This window comes from Xiphias gladius, chromosome 6 (assembly GCF_016859285.1).
Source record: "Xiphias gladius isolate SHS-SW01 ecotype Sanya breed wild chromosome 6, ASM1685928v1, whole genome shotgun sequence".
Classification (NCBI taxonomy): Eukaryota; Metazoa; Chordata; class Actinopteri; order Istiophoriformes; family Xiphiidae; genus Xiphias; species Xiphias gladius.
In genome coordinates, this window is record NC_053405.1 from 1,133,845 (window position 1) to 1,151,717 (window position 17,873).

Below are 17,873 nucleotides of genomic sequence, written 5' to 3' on the forward strand. Positions count from 1 at the left end.
AAAAGCAATGAGAAGATGAACATCAGTGGGAGAAAATACGGAAATAAAACAAACTACAATGACAAAATGAAAAGTCAGTATAAAACTAATTAAAAGCTAATCTATAAAAATACGCCTTTAGCAGAGATTTAAAAGAGGACACTGAGTTATTGAGGTTGTTAGTGTAGTTTTCAGTGGAGGGGCAAGGCTTTCCAAACAATTTCAAACAAATGAATGGTCAATCAAATGATGTAGAATCAAATGATTGGACATTAACTTGGAGCTTTTGGGACCCATGGGAAGTTGTTTGCTTTGCCCGGTCGGTACTCTGGTCTGGATCAGGATAAACTTCTCTGCTTTTCAGCGCACAAATTAAAATACGCTATATAATTTAATGCTTTCAATTGGTTTGAGAATTACATTGATGTATGAATAGTTGGTTTCGGGGTCGCCTCTGAGGGTTCTTCTCGTTCATTAGGTCGGGCTGACAAGTTGACAAGAATCTTTTGATTAGCAAACAAAGAATAAAAGACCTCTCTGAAGGGTTAATCACACAAGATAAACAGCCGCCTGCTTTCTTGTCCGGTTGCCGAGAAGCCTTTCTGTCGTCGTCGTCGTTTGAGAGACCCGTTTTGGTCAAATAGACCAAGGCCGAGGAATTAAAGTCGTGTTTGACTTGTTTTATTTAAAAAGTAGATTCATGAGTTTCCTCCAGGCTGTGGCTGGGCTCAGCTTTAGGGACAGGGTGAGGAGTTCTGACGACCGCGAGGAGCTCGGAGTAGAGCCGCTGCTCCCCCACGTTGAAAGGAGCCGGTTGAGGTGGTTCGGGCATCTGATCTGATGCCTCCTGGGCGCCTAGCTTCCTCCCACTGGTAGGAGGCCCCGGGGTAGACCCAGAACACGCTGGACAGATTACATCTCCCCTCTGGCCTGGGAACGTCTCGGGACTCCCCTGGAGCAACTGGCAAACGTGGCTGGGGAGAGGGCCGTCTGGACTGCCTGCCTGCTGCTACTGCGAACTGACATCAGATAAGCGCCAAAACATGGATGGATGGATGGATGGAGATTCTACTATTTATCTATGTTACTCAGATCTGACTATCGGACTGTATTTTAGCACCGTGTGCTGTTCTGCTGCGGTTCACATGCCTCTTTTCACACGGGGGCTGTATTAGATTTATAAAAACCTTGTAATTACATTGTTATCTACTATAGATTTATAGTTTCTATGGGACGGACCAAATGTTTGGAATGAGACAGAAATGACAAGTAGGTACTGGTAGGAAAGAGGAGAACAGCTGAAGGATGAGAAGGCAGGAAAGAAGGGTGGGTTAAGGGGAGGAGGTGAGGAGAAAAGATGTGATGAGGAAGACCAGGAGGGAAGAGAGAAAATAACAAAATAAACAAGAGTAGGTTTCAAGAGGTGAAGGAAAAGAGGTGAGGAGATATTAAGAGGGAGAGGAGAGAGGACAAGCAGAGGAAACCAAAGAGAGGAGGATGAGAAGAGGAGACAAGCGGAGAATTAAATCTGGTGTCAAACTAAATGCTTTTTAACAGCCAGTGAAATAAACAAACAGATAAAACATGAGCAAAATATGAAGGAGAGATTAAAAACATCATTCAGGCCGACGGAGGATTAGACTGTTATCATCAGAAACACACGGCAGCTCATCCAGTAAAATTAAAAAACGGTGAAGATGAATGTTGAACCAAACTTTCTGGAGTTTGTTTTACTCGTCTGCTGAGAGATCACATGGTTCCTGATCTTTCCCTGCAGCTGCTGCCCTGGAGAAATGAAGGGCTTTGTGATTTCAAACTGAAGGGCTGTGATGTGAACACTTCACATCTGCTGTATCAGCTCCGCTCTGGGATTTGAAGGCAACTGCAGGTATCTGAACAAACAGCGGGACAAAGATAAACAGGTTCAGGTGAACAAAGTAAATCACCTCAAGCCGAAGGAGACACGGAGGACTCGGTCGCAGAGAAGAACTGAATCCCGAAACCAGATAAACCAAACAGACGGATGGCTGGTGTTGGGATGTGGTTTACGCACACTGCATGCTGAGTTACGGTTTTTTCAGCCTATCAATTTTGCAGGTGTCCGCATTAACAGCATTATCAGAAAGGATGATACCCGCGGAACGCGTCAGTCGCACTGAATCTGAAAATAAGCGTTTCTGTGTGTGTGACTGCGTTGGGAGTCTGTGTGTGAGACATTGGACCTGGGGCTTCTGAACAGAAACTCCAGTCGTTAACTATCGAACCTAAACCGCGGGCGTCCTGCTGAGCTGAAGGGTTGTAGGACGTCCACCACATATGGTGTCTCTGCTCTGAGACGTTCATTAACCCCACCCTGACCCCTACCCTAAGCCCCCCCAATCCCCCCAGCCTGGCCCCCCTACCCTAAACCCCCATCACCGCATTTCACTCCTATGCTACATTTTTTCTAAATCACTAAAAATACATTTTACATGCTTACGTTTCATTCGGCACACACCCAATCTTTATATATATGGACTAAAGATTTTTTCCAGTGAGAAACACTGCAAGAGAAAGGAGGAGGAGGAGGAGACGTCATGTGAGGTGAGACGATGAAGAGACAGAGAGATAATGATGACAAATGTAACGAGAGTGACAGAGCAAGAAATAGAGGAGAGAAACAGAGTGAGACTGATGGAGATTGAGGAGAGAGGGAATAGAAACCGCGCACACACACACACACACACACACACACACACACACACACACACACACTGTGTCATCATTAACAAACAGAGAGCAGTCAGGGTCGATGGTTCGAATCCCGTCCCACAGCCGTCTGTGTCCTTACAGCAGGACAGTCACTGATTGGACACCTGTGTCCTGGATCGACCAATAATATGTCAGAGACATGATGATGACAAGGAAGGCGGTGGAGCAGAAACGACGGAGAAGTCGAGGTAACGATTTATTTTACGGCTCCTGTAATTTCCAGCTAATTTCCTGGTATTTAGCTGTAAATTACTCCGATTTTTACATGAAACACCTGCGAACGCTGATATTAGTGTGTGTTAGTCGCTACAGGTATTAAGTACCTGCTTGTTATATTTGACTTTTTAAGAAAAAAAGAAAAGAAATGATGTCGTAGTCTTACGTTAAGTGAAAACTAATAAACAGACGTCAGTTTCCGTCAGTGTTTCCTAGAAAGACAACAATTCTTGGCTACTGATTGGATAGAAAATGTGCCACAAAGTCACTTTATTTCACTGGTTTCTAACTCATTTCTGTGGAACTCGAACTGTGGAAATATGTTTGTTTGCTGAGTCTGTCAAATTTTACAGCAGGACGTGCGTTTTATTTGTCCATCAGTGTCATCAGTTTGAAACACAATCTAAGGAATTTCCACCAAAGCCGAAAACTACAGGCGAACTTGCAGCATCAATGTCGCTCAAATGAATATTTACCGATTGGCCAAGCAGATCTATGATGGACGGCAGCTTAAGAATTGTCCTGACAGAGTACAAACTTAAATGCATAGTTTTCTGGCGCTAGTTGGGTCTGAAAATACGCGGATTCGATGTTTGCACAGGAAAAGACTCAGGACAGTAGGAAAAACACCAGACGGGCGACACAGAACGGTCTACTGGTGTTTCAGCGTTTGATGAGAAGTCCGACGCGACCTCGGTCTGCGCTCAGCTGATGTTTCGGTACAGTTCACCCCGACAGACAGAGCAGCCTGAGACGTGCTACATACACTAATCCCTAGTTTAAAGCCCAGAGAACAGGCTGGGGGCAGGACCTCGTTTAGAAAAGACCAGCGTCGGGAAACTTAACTGAATCAGTCTGAGAGATTCATAAATGAACCACAGTAAAGCATCAGCGTGAGCAGGAAACCAGATTCCCTCTGATTCAGGCCGAAAACGAAAGAGTTGGAGGAAGAAGATAAGGTCCAGAGAGACAGCTGTGTGTGTGTCTGTGAGCCGGGCTCAGGTGGACACGCCACAGGTAACGGAAACGTCCACCAGTCTCGTGTAAAACGCACACATCCCCGTTTTACTATATTCGTGGGATCGGTCATTGATACTTCCCTGGCCCCTTTACACCGACCTAACCTCAACCTGATTCTAACCTGGGGTCTAGTGTACAGCACACGTACAGTGGGATCCTGGTTTTCAGATTCCACGAACACACACAAACACACACACACACACACACACACACACACACACACACACACACACACACACACACACACACCCCAACCAAAGTGAAGACACCTGAGGCAAGATGCACAAAACTGTGTAGATTCACTGGCTCCTGGTTTTGATCTTGTTTTAGACTTTAGACAAATTTTGGTCGTTTGGATTTGTTTTTACATTTGAGGTTTTGTCCTGCATTTTTAGTTTTTGTATCCTCTTAGCATTTTGATGCTACAGCTGTCGCCATCGTTGTTGCGCAGTTAGCGGCGAGGTGTCCTTCTCGTCTCTGGCTCTGCTCTGCAGTAACACAACAGACCGACTCTCCTCAGTAAATCCAGTCATCACCTCCAGACTCTGTCTGTCTGAACAGAACCGTTCTGTCCCTGATGTTTCTGCTCACCTCGCCTCCCCACAGCTGCCTGTCCGCTGTCCACTGCAGAGCGGCTGATCCTTCAGCTGCTGATTCACTCACCTGTTCACTAAGACCCCGTCCACTGTCTGGGTTTGGACTGAGGAGAAGCTAACACGTCAGACGACCTGGTGATGTCTCTTCTGTGATCAACCAGAGGAAGATTTAGATGTTTGACCGTCGACATTGATCCTGAACCGACTCGTTCCTTCTTACTGCAGCATGAAAGATGCGACCGAAAGTCACGTTAACGTTAGTTGACCTTTTAGACGAATGTCGTCGCGCACGTTGTCGTACTTTGTCTCGGCCGTTCTGTTGCCGCTTCCTGTCTAATTCTCAGTGGACCGTAGATGAATTGAGTCCGTAAATCTGGTTCTTCGAAGAACGGCAGAGAACGTCGCCGACGGACAGAAGGTTACTGAACGTAAGATGCTTCTTATGAACGGCAGAACATCAGGTCAAACAGATAAACCGGCTTCTGAGCAGCTGATGTTGTTATCGGCTGCTGGAGGAAACTGTTTCACTGATCAGGAGCTACAGTCGCTTAGTTCGTCTGTCTTTCCAGTTATTGTTTATTTAGTGTTAGATTTGTTTCTCTCTCTTTCATAGACTGTCTATGAATATTTATCGTCATGCTTTTCATTCGTGACATTAATATTGGTGTGTACCAGCAAACACACATTCTTTTTGTCTTCTGTTTTATAAAACTGAATCCTTGGGGAACTTGTAGAATCACATCCGTTTACATATTAATACTCGTCTCTGCAGAGGTGCGTTGCATCGGTCAGGTTCTCCAGAACAGCTGAGGTTATTCATACATAATGTACTGTTTATTACACATCTCTATGAAAAGAATATTGTCCAGCCGAGGCAGGAAAATTGTCTTTGGTCTCACCCCGAGAGAGATTAGGTTTGCTGTAGTTTGTTTACTAAATTAATTGCGTTTTGGAATAAACGAGTCCTTGTAGATGTCTTTCTTTGCCATGGGTGTCCTGTAGCGTGGCCCTGAGGGGAGCAACTCCGACTCAAGGTGGAGGGGGCGTGTTGTGTCATTGATGATTGTCAGACCTTTCCTGTGTACAGCTGTGCCGTGGACGTCGTCTAATGGCTTTTGTTGGCGGCCTGTCTTAACATCTTTTATTTGTTACAGTCAAGTGCCCAAACCGGACAGAGCTATTAAAAACAAGGATGCTCTCGATCCGGCTGACATACGCTTTTTCCAAAATGTCAAGACTGAGCCCAAACCCCTTCAGCTTCCTCATTAAAAAGAGTCTGCGACTGGCTTTCTCATATATAAAATCAACATTTTGATGGAAAGACGTGGAAAAGTTTGGTGGAGAAACGATGTTGTAACATCATTACAAAGAGACGGATTTCACTGGTCAAACACTCATTTCTGACTTTCCGGTGTTTCAGAGGAAACGACAGAGAGACAGATTTAACTCTTCTGTTCCATCAGACTGATGCTGAAGGACAAGAAGAAGAAACTGTAGAGATACAGGAACCTTACAGGCCCTTACACTGATGGTAAATTGAGCTTTCAGATGAACACTGAGGCATATGCCAGAAGGGGCAACAGAGGCCGAATTATCTGTGGAATGTTTCTCATGTTGACAGATGCCTGATGATGTTATTTTACAGGTCCATCATAGAGTCAGTCCTCTTCGACTTCTCACTGAGTTTTGAGGAATTTAAATGCATGAAACAGGTCAGGGCAGCGAGAAAAAAACCACTGGTGGGCAGCAGCCTCCTGTGTCTGACATTTATAAGACAAATCACATGGAAATCTAAATCCATCGTCTCAGATCTGAAGGAATGTAACATCCTGCCCTCTGGTCTGTGATACAGGTTTCCAAGAAGCTTTTAATTCTAACACATTTCAAAGTGACTCCTGGTTCCTCACAGAGATTTGCATTTTATTTTTTATCTTGATTTCATCATACACTCTTCACTCTAACCAGCAATTTCTATTGTTTTCAATTGTGTTGTTGTGATTTTATTGTGTTTGTGTGTCATGTTTTTAAGTTTTATGCTGCCTTGCCGCAAGAAGAATTTCCTCTTGACAAATGTTGAACATCTGAACTGGACTGGACCGGACCAGACCGGTCCTGCACTGGACTGGACCTGCATGCTTGTTTTGTGCAGAACTCTCAAAAGGAAATTCAGAAATATCTTCAAATCGAAAAGAACAACGTAAACTCAGCCTTCAACTCATCATTCAGAAGAGCTCATCTGTGAGCTGTGACCGAAATGAACCGACGGCAACGGCAGCTGAGACAAGGTGGATGAAGGACATAGAGGAAACACATCTGGCCGCAGCAGTGATGATGGACCCGAGGAGGACTAATCTGTCATGTAGTCTCATGTTTGTACTTGATTCTACATTAAACCGTATAGATTTTCCCCTTTGGCAGAATAAGGCTGGTATTATTTTGTCTTTTCTCATTAACAGATCCCCCGAAGAGACTAAAACCCAGACTGAATTTGAGCTGCTAACAAGTGTTGTCTGTGTAGCTGCAGGCTGATGGAGCTTCAACCTCAACTGAAAACCCATGAAACAGCCACAGTGCCGTGCGGGGCCGAGTCTTTCTCTGACAGAAATACAGTTTTCAATTACTAATCAATCTCAATTTGGAACATTTTCAGCTACCAGCGATGAAACTCAACCCTTCTGGATGTTCCAAAGTAAAAGCCCACCAGGAAACAGAGGGATTATGCGCTGCAGATTTCACAGCATGATTTTCATGGGGAACTGAATCTGAATGTGCTGATGCAGCCAACCACTGTTTGTCCCACTGGCATGATGTGGGAAGGTTGAGAAAGGTTTGTCTTCATGCAAAGATGCAAGTGTTGAGTTTTTAAAATCAAAATTAAAACAGGAGCAGATCAGAAAACAGACATATCATCAGATGTAAAACAGGAGAATCTGGAAATGAAGACCCGTCTCTAACACCAAAGATAAAGCCCCCGTTCCCCCTGCGGTTCGACAGTCCTTGTTAAGTGGGATCCTCTCTCACATGCAGACAGACATGAGCCTTCACCGCTCCTCAGACGGCAGATAAACACAGCCTCCAGGCTGCAGACACCGTTTGATAATTAACACACACATACGTGTGAGAGTCTGTGCAGAGGAGCAAGACTCACGGAGATGGAGTCCTGACTTAAAACATCTGCTTCTCTGCATGTGTAGAGGGCACAGCAGCTGGTTTGGAGGTCATCAGCTAAAATAATGTTATTCCAGGTAATACTGCAGAGACTGAGTGCATGAATATGAATGTAACACACACACACACACATCTTCTGCAGTGTGTTTGACAGCAGTGTGGTCTGTCTGTCACACACTGATGAACACAGTCATGCTAGAAAACCCTGCAGTGTGTGTTTCCCTGTGTGTCTCTGGGTGTGTTTATGTGCTCCTAGCAAGGTGACTTGTCACAATAAATCAGCATAAACACACACACAAACACAAACACAAACACACACACACACACACACACACTGAACACACACACCTGCCAAATTTGGCTGAGCAGCCTCTCATTGTGAATACAGCAGTAGATACTGTAGTTTCTCTCCAGCTACCGCTACACTGTTCTGTTCTATCTTTGTGAGGACCAGTTTGAGTTATAAACCTTACAGAGTGAGGACATTTTGTCTGTTCCTCACAACTTCAAAGGGCTGTTTGAGGCTTCAGACCTGGTTTTAGCGTTCGGGTCAGAATCAGGTTTAGGTCAGGTTCAGGATAAGGGGCTGGGGAACGCATTATGTCGATGAGTGTCCTCACAACTAACGTAGGACAACTGTGTGTGTGTGTGTGTGTGTGTGTGTGTGTGTGTGTGTGTGTGTGTGTGTGTGTGTGTGTGTGTGTGTGTGTGTGTGTGTGTGTGTGTGCGTGTGCAGCTTCCAGACTGTTCTCTACTTAAAGCTGCCTGGTCAACCTGCAGCTGCTGCTCGGATCGAATGTTTCTTTATGAAGCAGAGACTCCTCAGTCCAAACTCAGCCTCATTCTAACGTGAGTGTTACGAGGAGAAGTTCGAAACATCGCTAAACGGAAACAGGCTGCACCTCACAAACGCGTTCTTAAGCAGGGACGAGTTCTCTCTAGATATTTACACCCACTACCTGCAGGTGGAGCTGTTCACGCCTGTTTATAGCGAAGAGAAAACGGCGACACATCTGACCTGAAACGTGATTAACGCTGTTTAATGATGATGACGATGAAACTTCACAAAAATAACACGGCGTACCTCAAATCACACATCATTTCATTAAACGAGTAAATAACGGGAGTTAGCTTAGCATCATCAGATATTTCCCGCTCATTATTAACTATGAACATTACCAACTCTGAAACACACAGATTTCTCCACGTGTGCAGACAGAATTCAAGTTGGAGTTGGAAGCGGCAGTGACCCCTTGATTGCACGCTGTTGTTGACCGGTCTTCACTGGAGAGACTCTTCCCAAGCCAAGACTTTTCTCCAGTTTCAGTGGTCACAATCGGCAGCTTGAAAGTTAGTGGTTACCAAGAACTGAAGAAGTTCAAACTGAGTAACGGATTTATGAGGAGCTGCTGCAGCCGTAGTCCTGAAGTGACACTGCTGACATCTGTAATAAGACAAATAACTAAAAATCAGCCCGATTTGTAAAAATGTAATCTCGTCGATTTATCGAGATAAGGATGATACATTTTTGAGAAACTAATGTTTATTTTACATTTCTGTTTTTGGTGTCCTTTAATGAACACCATTTCCCATAAGCCCACAGACCAGAGGTGGAAATGTCACCAGTTCCACAGAATGTGAGTCGAGGCAGATGAGGTGTTTTTTCCATAGCAGAGATTCCAGTTGAAAGCAGCTAAAAAGGTGGGAAATGGCGTCAGAAGAGAGTGTCGGTGAATTTTAAACTGTGAAAACTGTTACTTTGATCTAACTCAAAAAACCGAGGCAACAATTTTCCAAATGTTTTTTTTGTAAGTTCAGTGAAACAAACTCACTGATATATAGTAACTGTTAGGCCTATGTGACAAAGCCAAGGAAATGATTTTGCATACGAAACACATCACTTGATTAAAGAAAACTGCTGTGAGTTGCGTCAACTGTGATAGTCAGTTTTCACCATTTTTACCAGCTCTTCTTCTCGTGCACACTGAACAACCAACACTAACCTCCCTAACACATACTGTATACATGACACGAAACCAAGTTATGATGACGTATTTCCCTGCACTTCCACACTGGTTTTCACGGGAGCTGTAGTTTTTTGAGGGTCCACAAACTAATCACTGTTTAATTGGCATTACTGCTTAAAAAATGACCGACTCATTGACTAATCGCTGCAGCTCTAGACTTAACCCTGACAAAAAAATAAAGCTAACTTAACCTGGACTGTGATGGATTATCTCTGTGTGGCAAATTTCAAGTCTCTGCAAACTGATTGTCAAAGAAATTAAGTGAAACCACAGACTGGCTGGAAGGCAGGAAGTCAATCTAAACACACGATGTCTCTGCACAGAAGAACAAGGTGACGGCAAAGGTCAGACATGCTTATTAGATTCACTGATCTAACACACACACAGTTCTCTGTTCACATTTCCACATACCGCGAAATGCACAAATAAAAGCGACTGTGGAAACTGTGTGTTTCATCCAGAGTTCAACATCACTAAAAACACTTCAGTTCAGTTCAGAGCTTCCTTTACTTCAGTACTTCCATCTATTTTTCACCCACTGAAATTTGGAGGAATATTTTATTTTTAGGGATGTAATGTCACTAAATCCACCACTTTGGTGCAGACTGGAATATCTCCGGATTGATTGTGACGTTCATGTTCCCCTCAGGATTAGGTGTAATAACAGTGCTGATCCTCTGACTTTGCCTCCGGCGCCATCATCAGGCCGACATTTGAATTTGTCCAAAACTTTGGTTCACGACCAAATAGCTGCAGAATTATTGATGCTCCCATCAGGTTTTGTGATCAGTCCCAGTTCATGCATTTCCAGCCTGTTTACAGCCAACGTCCATAGAGTCAGCACAATGGATGTTTGGGGAAAATTAACCACAGACTCCCCACACACTCCAAACCGGAGCTAATTTGCAGATTCCTCTCTTACATGTAAAATCTAGTATGTGTGCATTTGTTCTCGAAGTATGGACAATACACACAATGCGGAAACACATTTAAGGTAAATTCCTCCTTGGGGACAGGACAATAAAGTCAGTCAGTCTGTCTAAACCATTTAAGTACCAACTATAGGACGATCCAGATTACAAGACGACCACCCCCTTCTACCAAAACCTGGTTTTGGAAAAAGACTTTTTGAGGACAGGAAACACTTTGACTCTCATCCTGTGGGGAAGGTTTCCCCAAGATCTTGTTAATCTAAGGAGAACAGAGCCCTCATCACTGAAGCCTTTTCTCTCCTATACAGAAACATGTCAATCACAACGTAAATCTCACATTTGTCTCAGTCACATCCTCACAGTCCCTCCTGTCTGGCCAGTTTCAGTCATCATGAATTTATTTCCTCTGTGGCAGCACAACATGTTACAGCAGCCTCCAGAAGCTCCTGCAGGTTAAGCCGGACCAACCAAACACTTTCAGTGCTGACTGACTCTGAGAGACTCACTGTCAACCGACTGAAAACTCTCACTAGCCTAAGGGAAATAGATGAAAAATGCCAGAAAGAAAATAGTAAGAAAGGAAATAATACATTGATGCTGTAGATTCGTCATTACTGTATTTCAAACTATCAAGGCTCAACTCCAGCTAAAGCAGCAGAGAAAACCGGACTTTTGCGGGTTTGTTGCAAGGATCTTGAAAATGTAAAAGCTCTAAAGAGGAGGCGCAATGATATACGTTATAAATACACATGGATGTTATAATAGCTCACAAAAATACCACTGTAGAAACTCAATAACTGAGAAGTTCTCATTCATGCCTCCTGGAAATAAACTTTGGAAATAAAAAATCCAGAAAATTGACATGACCACCTCTTTGGATTACATGAAGTTTTCTTACATTGAAATGTCTTGCAACTGGTTACATCATTCCTCTTAGTGGAGCTTGTCTATGTCTCGCCTGTGTGTATTTTACCACGTGGACACTGTATCAGACCGAATAAATACGATTTTTAGTTTTGCTGGTGATAAAATCCTTAACGCTGATGGTCTTCCCATTGGTAGGGTGGTCAAAATACTTGTATGCTGGCAGTTTATCAGGCTCCAAACATAAAATGGCCTCGAAGAGGTTTAGTTGTGAGCTTACTGTTGGAGAATTCAAATGTTGGCGTAGCGTAACAAGTCTGTCCTCCATGTTTCTTCCCGGTGACTTATGAGGTTTGACGTAAAAACAGTCCAAATCAAAGACGCTTTGCTGCAGCATGAAAACAAAATCTATCAGCTGATTCATTTCTGCAACGTCGGGGACAGACAGCTTATGCTTTGAATCCAGTTGTTACTGCTGGGATTACATCTGACACACAGTCTGAGAGTGTGTTTGTGATGTTAATGTAACTGGCACTAATAGTAATGTGCCCTGGAGGGTGAAACAGAACAGAAACATCAGTTACATGTGTGTGTGTGGCGAGGGAAGGATGGAAGGCCGAACTCAAGTGGAAAGGCTGCTGGTCGTAAAACAGCAGCAGCACTAACTCCCTACTCTCCTCTTCCTGCTCGTTCTATCAGAAATTCCTCTTACTGTGCAACCCTGTGGGTGATCTACTTCACATCTCTGACTCCCCAAAGCGGTTCGGTGCGTTCCGGTGGTCTGATCGATCCGGAAAGCTACCCTTACGCAGACACATTAACGTAACCTCCAGATATTTCAGAAAACAGCCACAGTTCGGACACAGAAAATAACTGTTCTTCAGGCTCTCTGAGGAGAGCAAGGACAGAAGGTTTACAGTATGAAAAGACTCTGTAAAGCCTTTCTCCTTGCTCAACCTAGGAGTGATCTTGTTTTCCCATCTTCAAGGGGTCTTTAAGTCTCCCTGGATTTACTGCACGTGAGAGTGGTCTGTGCATTTAATTCGTGAACAGAAACTGTGTCAGTGATCTCAAAGAACGGGTTCTGGTGGTGACGAAAGACTGAATTTCTCCTCCCTCTGTCTGTCTGCTCAAAAGAAAGAAAGAAAAAAAGAAAAGAGCAATAAGAGAAGAAGAAAGAGCAGGCGGAGCAGGCGGCGCTATCCTCCCTCAGGGTGTATGAAGCAGTGCTGCAGTAGCTCCTGGAGGTCACTGCAATGCAACAGTAGCTCCATGCTGCTGCACACACGCACGCACAAGCGCGCACACACAGATTCCCAGATTCCCAGAGCAGGTGGCATTAATTTACTAGCAGCACTGCCTGGACTGGTCCAGTTAACGACAGACTGAAGGCAGGAGAGTTTCTGTGCAGAGAAACAGGAGCAGCACCAGCTCCAGTATGACCAGTATTAGTACCAGCATCCGTACTAGTTTAGTACCAGGGCAACCACCAGGATAAGTTAATGCGATGGCTGGATTTGAAACCCAACTGAGGTCCTGCAGTGACGTCACCATCTAGTGCCTAGCGACATATTAAAGGACCAACCGGTCCTCCAAATAAACAACTAAACACATCAGAAGCAGGGCTGGGCCAGAAAATGATGATAACGCTGATAAACTGACTTGTTGCATTCAGGCAAACCCTCATCTGCACAATCACCCTATCAGGCTCCAGCAGCAGGCGTACGTGGCTGACAGGCGTAGGGCCGCAACACGGAAAAAAAAAACACAGAAAAAAGAGTCAGACATCTGCACAAGACCAGGAGGTTGTGGCAGGGAGAGGTCCCACAACATCGGTCATCAGCAAACGGTTCAGATTTCCTGTGTTAACAAAGACGGGCAACACAACAAATCTTTTCCGTCCACCGGGTAAACAGAAAGACGGAGTCTCCTCTCAGGCTGCAGCACTGCCAGCCAGACTCGACACATCGGTGACGTTGGTTCAAACACCAGCAGCAGTCGATCCCTTCTGGCTTTTCAGTGTTCACTCAGTGTCTTCTGTGACAGCAACCAGACGCCTCGCTGTTTGTCACTTTATAACTCACATTTTTCTAATTTATATATTTTTATTTTTGATTATTATGTGGCACCGAACAGTAAACACAACTGCCACTACCAGTGTGCAAGGACCAATATGTGCAGCAGAATGTTTATTTTTAAGCTTGTTGCTGTTGCCTCGTTGAGGCGTAAATGTTACAGGCTTCCTACCACGTTAGCTGTAGAGAGAATCGAGTCACTGGTTCAAAAATAAAAGATAGTGTAGAACTGGAATAAACCTCCATTTGAATTATTTAGGATTCAATCCTAAACTGATTATACCACATGAACTTGTAAGTAAAAGCTCTCCTGTGGAGTTTTCTTTTAAAGCAGCAATTTTTACATTCAGTGTTACTCACCACCACTACCACCACATAAATGTACATATTGATAATTATCATTACTGATCAACATGAAAAAAAATATTGTGATAATATTTTTGGCCTTATTGACCAGCCCTACATGTACATAGAAGCGCTATGTGATCTGACGCCCATAGCTGTGCCTTCCAAAACGGTTGAAAAATAACACTGGTGTATAATGTGGCAGTGCCACGGTTAGGTTTGGTGAGGGCAGAGCTGGAACCGTCTGAGGGTTTTTCCACTGCACTGCACGGTAGAGTAAAGCTGTTTATCTTGGTGGCGCGGTGGAGGTGTGCAGGTCACAAACCAAAGTAAGAGCCTGTCGCCTGCAGCCCTTCTAGGTCACAGTGGCTGTTTCTGTTTGTACTGTTCATCCCTTTTAGATTCTTCTCCATCATCAGTCCAATCAGGGAGGCCTCTGATTGGTCCCAAATTTGAGTCATGAAGCGTCTTCAGAGACTGGAAAACCAAGGAGTCCTGCAGCAGATGGTCTGGCCTCCACAGAGCCCTGATGTCAGCCTCATGGAGTCAGTCTGGGACCACGTGAAGAGACAGAAGAATTGTAGCAGGTTCTCCAAGATGCCGGAACATCCTACCTGCCAAGAAACTTGAAAAACTGGTTGCAGGTGGACCGAGGAGAACTGGTGCTGGTTTAAAGGCAAAGAGGGGTCACGGCTGATTTAGGTTTTTTCTCTCTACTGCACTTTGGAGGAAGTTAATGGATTAATAAAAATTATTCATGGAATCATGTTTGAAAGCATTCTCGCTTTACTTTTAGTGCCTAAAGCTTTCACAGGGCTGTGTGTCCATATCTGGACGACTAGACCTGTTTTAATTGAAGAGCAGCACCGCTGATGAAGCTCCCCTGACTTGGTGACATATTGCACTTCCTATAACCGCTTCAAAATAAAAGTATCCCACTGGTTCGCCTGTGGAAAACTTTTCCTGTGCAGCAGCCACAGCATGAAATGTTTGGTTTGCATCAGCACTAAATGAACACAGCTCCGATACGGCTGAAAGTGATCAGGGAACAGTAAAATAAGGCTGATATGTGCAAGGAACAAACAGGAACTAAACTCCAAACCACAGATTCAGGTAGAAGCTACAAAAGTACTGAGACTTAAAAAAACAAAAGTCTGTCTTTAAACACTGACCACGGCAGCTCTGCTCTATGTGGCGCTCTAGTGGAAACGTCGTCATGGCCTGGTTAGCATGACTAAAGCAGACCAAGCAGGGTCCTACTGATAGGGATGTCAGATGAAAATACTTTGTCCATCTGAAGGGAATGAACAAACAAAAAGTATTTTATCATTTAATTTGGAGGACTTGTTGGGCCCGAAAAGGAGGTCTGGGCTACTTCGGTCAGTTTGGTGTCGCAACAATGCAGACCTGGATGAGCAGCAGAAAATGGATGAACTGTTTACAGCAACACTGCAGCCGATTGGGACAGACTAGTGTTTAAAGAATGGTTGTTGCACAAGGTTGACGTTTTTCACGGCCGACATTATGACTTGTCAGAGCAGGAAGAGCACAGGTGAAATGAATTTAGTTAACAGTGGCTCAGTTCCAACAAGTGTCCTAGCAAACCATGACAATGAACCCTGGAACCAGCTCACCTAAATGGACCGCAGTTGTTTTAAATGTGATCAAAAACATCCATGCTTTTCCGGCTATGACGAGCCAAAATGTGTGCTGTGAAAAAGGTCTGTCAAGTCCATGCTGTGAAAGCGATTGCCTTTGCTGGAGTCTTATGAGGTTGTGAACCACCTGAGATTCTGCAGAGATACTGCAGCACCTCTGTCTACAAACACACAGTAAGTGAGACTGACGGCAGATTACAGTTGGTTTTTTTGTCGGTTTGTTGCTATTTCTTGTCGGGATGATCAAGATCCTAAAGCTGATTCAGAATGTACCACTGCTGTTAACCAACATGGGCTACTGAGAGACACACATACACACTATGATATACAGTGTTTTCTATTTGACTTATTTATGTTATTGATTAATTAAACGTTTGCTTTAACACCTGAGAGAGGTGTTAAAGACTGTGAGATGGGGCTGAAAGACCATAAACAGACCTTTAAGCTCTGATTGGTTTGTTAAACATATGGTTCCCAAAGGTTCTGTATTCTATGTTCTCATGTATATTTTTCCATACATGCCATATTTTTCTTTCACTAATTATATGCACCAGAGGTCATATGGTAGAAAAAACATATTGGCATGACAATCCATTTACATGAACCGTTTAGATAATGGATTAATGGAAATTTTGAGGTAAGACTTACAGGATATAAATCTATCAAAATGAAAATGAGACAATATCATTCTTTTAAAGTAATGTATGGCAGTATTTACTTGTCATATCACCTAAATGACACCACATACTTAAAATAGTGAAAATAGTGAAAATATTAGGCAGGAATATTCCATATGCTGTACATAGTAGTGTAAAAAAAAAAGTCCAGTTGCAGCATTTTAACCATCGTACAGTTCATCTTTAAATCTAAAGCACAAGAGAGTCGAAGTCTAAAAACGTCTCCAGTGTTGACTTGACTCTGTTGTGCTGTTATTATTAGTTAACTGACGTGAACTGTCCTACTGACACGTGAACTAACCACAGACAGTCGAGACGCTCATGGACTCGCCTCCTCTGTCGAGCTGTGATGTTCAACCCCCGTACGTCTAGGGCTTAGGAGAAAGGGTGTTCGTTAAAAGGCGGCTAAAAAGCATAAATACTGAACCAACAACAACTTGACAAAATTTTTAAAACAAAATATTGTTGTTATCTAAAAATATGAAGCGAGCCACACGACATACTGCTGAGAAAGACTCTGTTCCAAGGCTGGATTGTTATTTATTAGCATAGTCAGAAAGGTCAGCAGGATTTCAAACAGGTTTTTCTTACTTCGGGAACAGAACCTGGAACTTGCCGTTTCACTTCGGCTCTCATCTAAATTTCAAAATACCTGAAACCTAACCCTGAAATTTATCCTCACATGATACAAACAATCCGATAACAATCACAGCGCAGCTACACAGGAGAAAACAACTGCTACAGTATTTTGTTCTTCTGACGGTGATCATGCCTTTGCTCTACGTCTTTCATGTAATAATGGACATTATTCATGCAAATAAAGAATATTTCATTTTGAGGTTGAAAGAAACAAAAATACCGACAGACACAGAACGAGGCACGCGCTCGTCATTGTTTGTGTCGGGATGCTGAATGAGTGATGCAGCGTCACCCGGGGAGCCCGCCAAGTCAATCTGTGCTAATCATCACCAGCTACACACACACACACACACACACACACACACACACACACACACACACACACACACACACAGAAAAAACCTTGACCTGCACAAATGAATCATGACATGTTGTTTGCTGTCTCAATGCGCGCACACGCACACACACACACACACACACACACACACACACACACTGAAACAATGCAGCATAACCCCGATGTCGAGAAGTCTGCACCCACCTGTTTCTGCATGTGCATGTGCGTGTGCAGACAGAGGCAGACAGACATGGAGACAGGTTAAAGGTGACCTCTACCTGGACTCAATACATTGACAAGAACATGATGGAAACACAGTCTGCTGTCTCATAACTCAGCTGTTCATGCTGAAGCCGTGACCAACACTCAAGAAACCCCCAGAACACACACACACACACACACAGAGAAAAACACAAACAGAAAGAGTGAAAGAGCGTACGAACCCGGCGGCAACATCGTCCATACTTCAGTCTTCACACAAACCGAGATAAATCCACATGTACCGCTGAGCGAGTGTGTGCTAGAGAGAGAAAAAGAGTGTGTGTTGTTTCAGTTTCAGGTTTTCTGTGACGCTCTGATATCCAGAAAA

The 17,873-nt window shown here is 43.9% G+C and overlaps 1 protein-coding gene across 1 annotated transcript in view; it reads right to left on the reverse strand.

Moving 5' to 3' along the window:
• patj (PATJ crumbs cell polarity complex component) overlaps window positions 1-17,873 on the reverse strand; it is a 135,015-nt gene that overhangs the window by 41,016 nt on the left and 76,126 nt on the right. The window lies entirely within an intron of this gene.